The sequence below is a fragment of the Tupaia chinensis genome, unplaced genomic scaffold, assembly GCF_000334495.1.
Source record: "Tupaia chinensis unplaced genomic scaffold, TupChi_1.0 Scaffold000606_1, whole genome shotgun sequence".
NCBI lineage: Eukaryota > Metazoa > Chordata > Mammalia > Scandentia > Tupaiidae > Tupaia > Tupaia belangeri.
The window spans coordinates 1,207,040-1,217,552 of NW_006160124.1; the positions used below are offsets into that span (position 1 = coordinate 1,207,040).

Here is a 10,513-nt window from a genome sequence, read left to right on the forward strand (position 1 = left end):
TAAGTTGCAAATGTAGTTTTAATAAAAATATTTCAAATGATATATTTAAATTAAGTTGGTCTAAATAGTTATATTACTTCATAGTAAGGACAATTGTAATCAACTAAACATAAGAGCTAACTAAAATAAGAATCTAATTGTTAAGTTATAAGCATTGAAGTATCATTATTGTGCTCATTTTGCAGATCAGAAATCTAAGGTCATGAGGTTTAATAACCTACCCAAAGTTATATATCCAAGAAAAAAGTCTGGCAATACTTGAACAGCAGTAGTTGGGTTCCAGAATTATGTAGTCAACCACTGCTCTGTACTCTGTGTTATTCTGTGACACCTCCAAGATAGAGAAAAGTCCTGAACAGTATTTTATGAGCTAGACAGAAGGGCAATGGTCAAACATTTGGTTGATAACCTGTAAGAGCTTGAACTCTGAAATTTTATGGACAAAGTCTCTAATTATTGCCCCTAGAATATCTTCCTTAGGTTTTAGATTCAGTTTGTATATTGGGACAGTGCAACTATGAGATGTAAATAATTCATTAACTAGAAATAACCATTTGCCTTGCTTTATCTGAAGGGAGGGTCTTTCATAAATAGCCTGCTTGCTCTTTTGCAAACAAAATTGTTTATTTAGTCTATTTTATCATTTGTTCTGAATTATCCATCTTCTGAAATATAGGAGTTAGCTGGCAAAATATGTCAATTACTAATCATGAGTCTTTTTTCAATAAGCACAAAATTTTCTGAACATTTTGTGCTCATTCACTTGCTACTCAGGAAGATAGATTTTAGCTGAGAGGCTAGACAAAATTACTTTTCATATCCATGAAAAAACATGGGTCTAATTTTTATGATTTTTCAGGTATGGCCTATCTTTACCATCTAGGTACATAAAATGGACAGATTCAATTCAATTTATGCTGTTACGTTATTATATAATTTTGAGTAAGCAAATCAGTCCTCAAATATTTGTGTGAGCAATCCCAGTTTATTTTTTATTTAATAAAAACAGTTCTATTTTAAAGCCTCCCTAGTTCTGCTTCTGTCTTTCCTCAAATAATGGCTATATTATATTGAGAATTTTATTCTAATAAATATGCGTAGTTATACAATGTTGAATAGATAATCTTGAATTTGGGTTTTAAGTACCAAAAACATTGCAATTCAACAAATAGTTTCAGGCTGTCGCTCGTGCTGGAAAAAGTGAAGAATATGGCGCTCACCAGCTTTTTACCTGTACCTACTCAGCTATCTCAGCACCGGCTTGAGGCTGAAGAAAAAGCAAGATCCCCAAAATCACAGCAGACTTCATTGGTCTCATACCGAAGAGAACCTCCACCTTACGGGTACCGGAAAGGATGGATACCTCGGTTATTAGAGGATTTTGGAGATGGATGAGGCTTTCCAGAGATTCATGTGGCCCAATACCCATTGAAAGAAAAAAATGTTGAATTTTAGTATATGTGCTGCCGAAGCGAGCATGAGAAAAAAAATGTCGAATGCACTAGCCATTCAGGTGGATCCTGAAGGAAAAATTAAATACGATGCAATCGCTCGACAGGGTCAGTCAAAAGACAAGGTCATTTATAGTAAATACACTGACCTGGTTCCAAAGGAGGTTATGAATGCAGATGATCTAGATCTGCAAAGACCCAATGAAGAAGCTATTGAAGAGATAACAGAAAAGACAAGGGTAGCCTTAGAGAAATCTGTATCACACAAGGTTGCTGCCTCCATGCCTGTTCGAGCAGCTGATAAACTGGCTCCTGCTTAGTATATTCGGTATACGCCATCTCAGCAAGGAGTGGCTTTCAACTCTGGACCTAAACAGAGGGTTATTTGAATGGTAGAAATGCAGAAAGGTCCAATGGAGCCACCAAGATTCAAGATTAATAAGAAAATTCCCCGGGGACCACCTTCTCCTCCTGCACCTGTCATGCATTCTCCCAGCAGAAAGATGACTGTAAAGGAACAACAAGAGTGGAAGATTCCCCCTTGCATTTCAAACTGGAAAAATGCAAAGGGTTATACAATTCCATTAGACAAACGTCTAGCTGCTGATGGAAGAGGACTACAAACAGTACATATACATGAAAATTTTGCCAAACTGGCTGAAGCCCTCTACATTGCTGATCAGAAGGCTCGTGAAGCTGTGGAAATGCGTGCCCAAGTAGAGAGAAAGATGGCTCAAAAAGAAAAGGAGAAGCATGAAGAGAAACTTAGAGAAATGGCCCAAAAAGCCAGAGAGAGGAGAGCTGGAATCAAAACCCAGGTAGAAAAAGAGGATGGGGAGGCACGTGAGAGAGATGAAATCTGGCATGATAGGTGAAAAGAGAGACAGAATGATAGGAATCCTTCCAGAGCAGCTCCTGATAAGAGGTCTAAACTGCAGAGAAATGAAAATCGGGACATCAGTGAAGTCATTGCTTTTGGTGTGCCCAATCCACGCACTTCCAATGAAGTTCAATACAACCAGCAGCTCTTCAACCAATCCAAGAGTATGGACAGTGGATTTGCAGGTGGAGAAGATGAAATTTACAATGTTTATGATCAAGCCTGGAGACGTGGTAAAGATATGGCCCAGAATATTTATAGGCCCAGTACAAATCTGGACAAGGACATGTATGGTGATGACCTAGAAGCCAGAATAAAGACCAACAGATTTGTTCCTGACAAGGAGTTTTCTGATTCAGACCATAGACAGAGAGGACGAGAGGGACCAGTTCAGTTTGAGGAAGATCCTTTTGGTTTGGACAAGTTTTTGGAAGAAGCCAAACAACATGGTGGCCCTAAAAGACCTTCAGACAGCAGCCGTCCCAAGGAACATGAGCATGAAGACAAGAAGAGGAGAAAGGAGTAGATAACACCTCTCTTCATTGTGAATGATGCAAGTCATATGGGGGAACACTTTGTAAATGATCAAGATAAAAACCAAATCTGGGTGCCAGATCCCAGCGCTACTTTTTATTACTGAAGTACAGGGGATAAAAAAATTCTACCTTGAACTAGTATTTTTTTAAAGAGCAGGTCGTGTTTGTGCTTCTCCCGCCTTTTGGCATATAGAACATAAAGTAGCCCCCCACCCCCATAAAACCAAGACCGCTCCCCTTTTGTGTGACACTGTTAGTTTGGGGTTAGTATTTTGTGTAAGAGCAACTGCTTATGAATAAAATTACCCCAACCACAATGAGTAAGTTGATATTGGAACTGTCCTACCAAATGAATTCTATCCTTATTCTGCTGTTTTAATTTGAAGTAGGGAATGTAAGCTCTTCCTTGATTCAACTATTTGTTTCAAATAAAAACATTTAGACAAAAAAAAAATAGTTTCATAGTAAAACAACAAATGAAAAATATTTGAGTATACAAAACAGAACAAAATAAGTGCCTTTGCACTCAGACCTTTCTCTCTCTGATTAGCTCCTAGGTGTTTTACTTAGAAAAATAATTTCTTAGATTAGTAATAACTATTACTTCAAAAAGTGACTAATTAAAGTGTTGAACAGATTTCTGTATTATTACTTACTTAGTTGTTTTTGTTGTTGCTGTTTTTTGTTTGTAAGAGAAAATTTGCATGTGCCACTCACCAGAGACATAGAGAGAAAGAGAGAGAGAAAGTGAGAAATCACTCCCTGGGAGGGATGGTCACATCACAGTCTCTTCTCCTCCATTCTCGTCTTGGGATTTTTGAGCTCACACGCACATGCACCTAGTGTGAGTTTCAAGCCACCAAGTCCAGGACTCAAACTGCATTTGGACATGTGATAATCCAGCACAACCATCATGCAACTGGCTGACTGCACTTCTTCCTTTTTAAAATATCTACTGCATTTGAACATTTCATGGGAATACGTTTTCATGGAACCCAGGAAATATTTACATTAGCAGTATTCAAGAGAAGCTAAATAATAGAATCAACTAGTGAATTTTTGAAGTATACAGTGCCCATCAAATTTGAGTCTTTGCAGGGTTGGGGCCTAAAGGAGCAAGGAAGCCATAAAGGCCTCCCAGATATAGTCATGCCCTAATTCTTGGAATCTGTGACTATATTTTTACATGGTAAAGGGTAATTGAGGCATCATATAAAATTACTTTTGCTAAACATCTGGTCTTAAAATGGAGTGAGTTCTGGGATATCTAAGTGGGCCCAGTATTAATGTTGCAAGTTAAAATGTGGTAGAAGGAAGAAAGCAGAAGTGTTGGTGTCAGAGGGATGCATATGAAAAACATCATTGACTAGTCATTGCTAGGTTTGGAGATGGAAGAAAGGCAACACCAGCCAAAGAAAGCAGGGGGCACCTGAAAGTCAGAAAAGGTAAGAATATGGATTCTCTCCTAGAGCTCCTACAAAGGAACACAGGCCTGTTGACATCTGGATATTAGTCCAGTGAGATTTATCTTTGATTTCTGACCTCCAGAACTGTAAAATAATAAATCTGAATTGTTTGTGGCTACTAGTTGTGGTAATGTGTTACAGTAGCAATAGTACAGGGCCTGTACATCTTTTATTGGTAAGAGCTGCTGGGCGATCCTCAGGTACAACCAGATTGAGAACTATTGATTTTGTTGAATAGTCACTCATTGGAATCACCTAGGAAGTGTTGATGGAAATAACCAAGCTCTATAGGAATAATAATTAACATTATTTAGTGTAAGCACAAATATGAGTGACTATTTGGAGAAACACCAAAGAGTTTTTTGGGGTGCACAGATGCAACAGTGCTTTTGTTCAGTTCTGAGAGCAGGAGACACAGACAGAGTTGTGAATCAGTGTAAAGTGTCTTTTCATTGTTTGGCTTAATAATGTAGGACATCTGGAAGCAAGGACTTAAAGGTTATGGGTGGGTTTAGAAATTCCTAGATTAGTAATTGGTTAATTATGTAAATATTTGCCTCAAGGAGTCTTAGAGTCAGTAGAAAACAATGTCTGAATTTAACCTAAATGTAGATAATAAGGCCTTGCTATTTATCTGGTGATGCTATGCCAGGGGCAGGACATAAGGATTTGCCCACACTCATTAGACCAAAGCAGTCTGACAGAGAGATTTACATTTGTAGATGTCACTTTTCGAGGGCCTTTGGAAAGTGGCCTTAGAATAGGAATAATAGTCAGAAATCTGTCCTCAAAACTTCTATAAAATACTCATATTTGGTATCCACTACCAGAGATTCAAATTCACATTCAAAGTATGAATGTATTTAATTCCCATAAAAATTTCATAGGATAGAAATCATTAACAAAGGCTTTTTCTTTTTTAAAGAAATTATCTAGTGTTACCTAGTTACTAAGTGAGAAACTTCAAGTCTACATAGGCTGTCTTCTATAAGCACCAACATGTTGATTTAAATTCTTGTAGAGAGCTTCTTTACTCATGTTTTAAACATCATCATTACAACTACTGGTTTTTATTTCAAGTTTCTATTCCCAAGAAAAGCAAGAAATTAGAAATGGGAGTTACCAGTAACAATAAAAACATCAATGGCAACATACTTAAGCCTGGCACTGATTCTGAGAGCTAAGAATAAAAATATATGAAACGCTTTCATGTTCAAACATGAATTTTGAAACTCATGGAAATCTGAGGTCTCTTTCAGTACAAATGTTAATAAATATAGCAATATTCAGTATTACTGTGAATGCTACTGTATTTGTGTAGAAATGATTTAATTCATCTTAAAACCTCATTTACCAAGAAAGATTTATTTTTGCTCTGTCTAATTCATTCATGAGGTATATATTTGTAATTTCCTAATATTAATACAATCAAATGAATATTAATGCTTTATAGTGTTAAACATCAACCGAGTGTTTAACAGGTAGGCCATGAGTTTCCCAAACAATTTGATACATAGATTAAGGTATATATATTATGTACTGTATGAAAAACCTGCTTGTTTACATATCAGACCTATTCTTTTTTTTTTTTTCCCTAATCAAAGGCCATTCTAAACCAACTGAAATGTCAACACACTTTGACATTTTGGTGACATACTTAGGAGAAGCACAAAGACACCAAAACAAAGCTATAAAATCCAGTAGAAGATTTATTTATAAGACATTCATATTATAACAGTTAGGAAGGCAAAGATAAATGGCAAAACCAATTCTCTTGTGTTCAGGTATTTGTCATTTCTCTTCATCCACATTAAAGACTATAAACCTAATACATGTTAAATCTTTTAAATTGCCATCCTTGCATTTCTCTGGGTGTTTTAATAGAAAGATCACCTAACTAAAGACAAAACATTATTTGGTTGTGTGACACCAAGTATAAACCATAAAACCACAGAAATTTCTCCTAATCTATGGAACAAGTGTTGCACCTGCTTTTTCTGCACCACAGAATCATGAAAAAAATCAAAATGACAATCTTTGGGAAAGTACTTTAAGAATATTCAAGTGTCATGTAAACAATTATTTCATGCAATAATCTGGTCTATCAGAGTTATCTATCCCTGTGTAACCAGTCACTTCCTAATTTAGTGGTTTAAAACAATTATTTCACAGTTTCCTAGTTTAGAAGACTGATAATGGCTTAAATAAGTCCTCTACATTAAGGTGTCTGACAGGCAGCAATAAAGGTGCTATTGTTATCATCATCATGATGTCATCATCAAATTTGTCTCCACTGGAGAAAGATTTGCTTCCAAACTCACTCACACCATTGTTAGCAAGACTCAATTCCCTATGGGTTATTGGACAAGAGCCTTAGTTTCCCACTTGCTATTGACTGGAGGCTATCCTCAGTTCATTAGTACATGGGCCTCTCCAATATGCGATTTGCTTCATCAAAGCTTGCAAGCCAAAAAAGTGATAGAAAAAAACACAGCAAGGTAGAAGTCAATGTCTTTTGTAACACAATCATGAAAATGCCATCTTACAAATGTTGTTTTATTATACTCATTAGATACAAGTAGTTAAGGACTGCACTGAAGTGGGGGCGATGATACCATGATGGTGTAACTGTCAGGAGTGAGGATCACTGAAAGAGTCATCTTGAAATCTGAAATCATATAGACCATTCCTGACTCCCTAAACATGTTCTGGGCTTGCCTCCTTCTGAGTTATTGTCTATTTCCTTTTTTTTTTTTTTTTCGTCTGTAAATCTTACCTCAAACCCAACCTTCAAGGTACAACTAAATTAAGATCTTTGGTAAATTTTCTTTCAAATTCATCAGTTAGATGGTATCTTCCCAATCTAAGTTCCCAAAGTATTTGACACAGATCTAGGTCACATACCATCTCCTGTTTTTTTCATAGTATTCATAACCTCAGACCTATCCACTGATCAGAGCCTTTAAGACTGGGATTAGATTTTAACCACTTTTTATTCTCCTATGGGGTGTAGAACAATAAAGGCTGCAATACAAACAATGCATGCATAGTTATTCAATAGAATTGAGGCAGTTTTTCATGTAAAGGTTACAATCAACTATATTATGACCTCCCTTCTGCTAAAGGGCTTACTTAAAGCCACCAAGAATCAATCAATATTTTCAGTTCTGAAATAGTCTTGTTTCATGGATTCTTGCCAGTATTTTTGTTATTCAAAGGACATCTGTGGTCTGCTCTTCTAATAGCTTGATTCATCGAGAGCATGAACCTGCAGAAAACAATGGAACCATTTGACCTCAACAGTAAGGTCCCAGATTTTCTGGCGCCTATGCTTAAGTGCACACATTTGTTCCAAGAGTTTTTCTGTGACTACACACTTCCAGTTATTAAAATGTTCTAGACTTAGGCTTAATTTTAAGACAATATTCCCTTTGAGTATAAAGGCTTAATAAGAAATCTCTAATTTATATTAATGCATTAAAAAAAGCACCCAACTATATGGATGTTTATTTTTCCACCATACATTTGTTAGGTGTAAATAGATCTATACTCCAAAGAAATTACTTAGATAAGAGCCTGGGTATAAAGGGAATCTGGGAACCTATCAAATGATATTGGCATAGTGGAAACTGAGCCAAGAAGCCTATGTCTTTGAGATATTTATTTTTATGAAGTTTAACCCAACATTCTTCGTATTATAATATCTTAGAAGCTAATGGAAGATTAATTCATTTCAGTTCAAAATATCTAAGATTTTACTGGACTTTACATAAGAACACTTAAATGGTTGATAATCTGTTAAAACTGGCCCCCAGGGGTTTTGGTTTAAGGCTCAATCTACTTTTAGTGCTCTTCACTAAACTTAATCCAAAGACTTGGAGAAAGCATCTTTCAGGACAGCCCACTATTAAGTTCTCTACAAATCCCTTCTCTAACAAAGCCTCCTCCCCCATTTTCTCCTTGTCATTGCCATTTACACTGGAGAGAATATCAGGAGATCTAGACTAAATTTGGCTGCTCCTCCAGGCTCTCTCCTATCCCCATTCCCTGTTTAGGAAATGGCCAATGTTCAAAGTTAAATTTTTGGCTATGTAAATGGGACTTAATCTATTTGTTCAGTGGCCCATGTGCTCCAAAGTATCATGGGGTTTGAGTCAGTGTGCTGAGTGCCAAGTTCCAGGAAGCAGACATCTTCACTGTGATATTTTACTGCATTTTATGCTTCCATGTGAGAGAGGTAGAAATTGCAAAGTTGGGAAGATGAAATTGGGAAAAAGAAATTGGGAGCTAGAGTCAAGGTCCCATTGATAGTTTTCATTATATCTTTGGGTAATTATTATCCTTTTATTCATTTGACAAATGATTTTTGAGTATTATTCTTAGGTAAGAATTGTTTTAGGCAATAGGGACAAGCAGTGAACCAAGAAAGTTCCATCTCTCTTGGATTTCACATTCAATCAGGAAATAGATAATGAATAAATAATCAAGCAGACCTACATTATGCCAGCTGGTGATAAGTGCCAAGGGAAAAAATATTGTAAGGCAATAGAGAGTAACAGTTGGAGGTGTGTGTGTGTGCTATCATAGAAAAGACAGCATTTGAGCAGTGACCTGAAGAAAGTGAGAGTTTATATGCATATTCAGTTAGGAGAAAATTATGAACAGAAAGTACATAGACATTAAGTGGGGAAAATTAGGTGGGACATGTTTAAAGAATATTAAAGAGGCTTGAATCAGATATGAGGGGAAGAGTGAGAAATGAGATTAGAGACATGAGGAGATGTAGATCATATTGTCCTATTGGGACCAGTGTGTCACTGTGATGACTTCAAATTTGATTCTAACTAAGGTAGTAAGCAATTAAAGCGTAGTAAACAAAAAATATCTATATTTTAAAAGGTTCCATCTTTCTGCTGTATGGAGAATAGCCTTCTAGAAAATAGGAATGAAAGAAAACAAGAGGCTACTGTCCATAATCCAGGTGTAATAATGGTAACAATTGGGCTGAGGTAGTAGCAATTGGGATGGGAGGAAGAGTCATATTATTGATGTATTCATTGTGAAAATCCTATTTAGGATTTTCTGGTGGATTGGATAGAAGGCATTAGTGTGGAAGTGCCAATAAGGATTCTAAGACCATGACTGAAGGATGAAGTTAATGTTAATATAGATGACAAAGTAATAGGAGGAACAGGTTGGTGGAAGATTAGGAAGCTCAGTTTTAAGCATTTTAATGGTGAACTGTATTATTAAATACAATGGAGACTTTAGAGTTCTAGTTAGGTACATAAGTCTGAACTTAGTTGAGAGGGATTCAGACTGGGGAAATAAATATGGGTATTCTCAATATTTAGATAGTGTTTTGAGTCATGAGACTGGTAGAGATCATTTAAGAGGCAACTATAGAAACGAAAAGGAAGCCTAGGCTCTGAGTTCTGAGACATGCTAACATTTAGATAACAAGTAGTTATGGAGGGCTCTATAAAATAGGTAAAATGGAACAAAATATCAAAGACTTGAATGAGTTATTGAACCCTCAATATAGGCTAGGCACTGTGACAGGTACTGTGACTCAATGATAAATACAATGGGTTCTGCTCTTGAAGATTTTAGTTTAATTGTGCTTTAATAGAGATATTTATATAGGAAGTTACAAGAATGTGCTCTGGGCTCAGGGAAGACAAAGCTGCTATTTCTTCTTTTGGATATAAAAATACTTTCGAGAAGAGGTGACATTTGGCAGAGGGACATGAGGTTTCATTTTCCATGAAGATCAAGGAGTGAAGGAAATTCCAAGTGCAGGAAACAGCATGTACAAGGAGGAGAACCAAAACACATAAGGTTTTGTTAGAAGTACAAGGAGACAGCATAGTCAGAGGATAAAAAGAGATGGAGTCACAGAACTGGCCTCTGTCATCCAATGGCTGTGTAATTACCTTTGTTGTTTTTCTTGAACTTTCAGTTCCTCATTTATAAATCATGGAATAATATCTCCCTTGCATCATTGCTGTGAAGTTAGGAATAAGTATCTCCAATACTTAGCCTCTATGGTTACATCATAGTAGCTGCAAAGACCATGCTAGTTTTGCTGGAGCATCTATCATGCTCCAGAAAAATTAGGTTGAGTACCAAGACTAAAAGTCTTGGATCTTTATCTTTACTGGAAAGAATTTGAAAAAT

At 36.4% G+C, this 10,513-nt stretch overlaps 1 pseudogene; it reads left to right on the forward strand.

Moving 5' to 3' along the window:
• The first annotated feature begins 1,209 nt into the window (after positions 1-1,209).
• Positions 1,210-3,074, forward strand: LOC102484244 (SNW domain-containing protein 1-like; annotated as a pseudogene).
• The last annotated feature ends 7,439 nt before the right edge of the window (positions 3,075-10,513 follow it).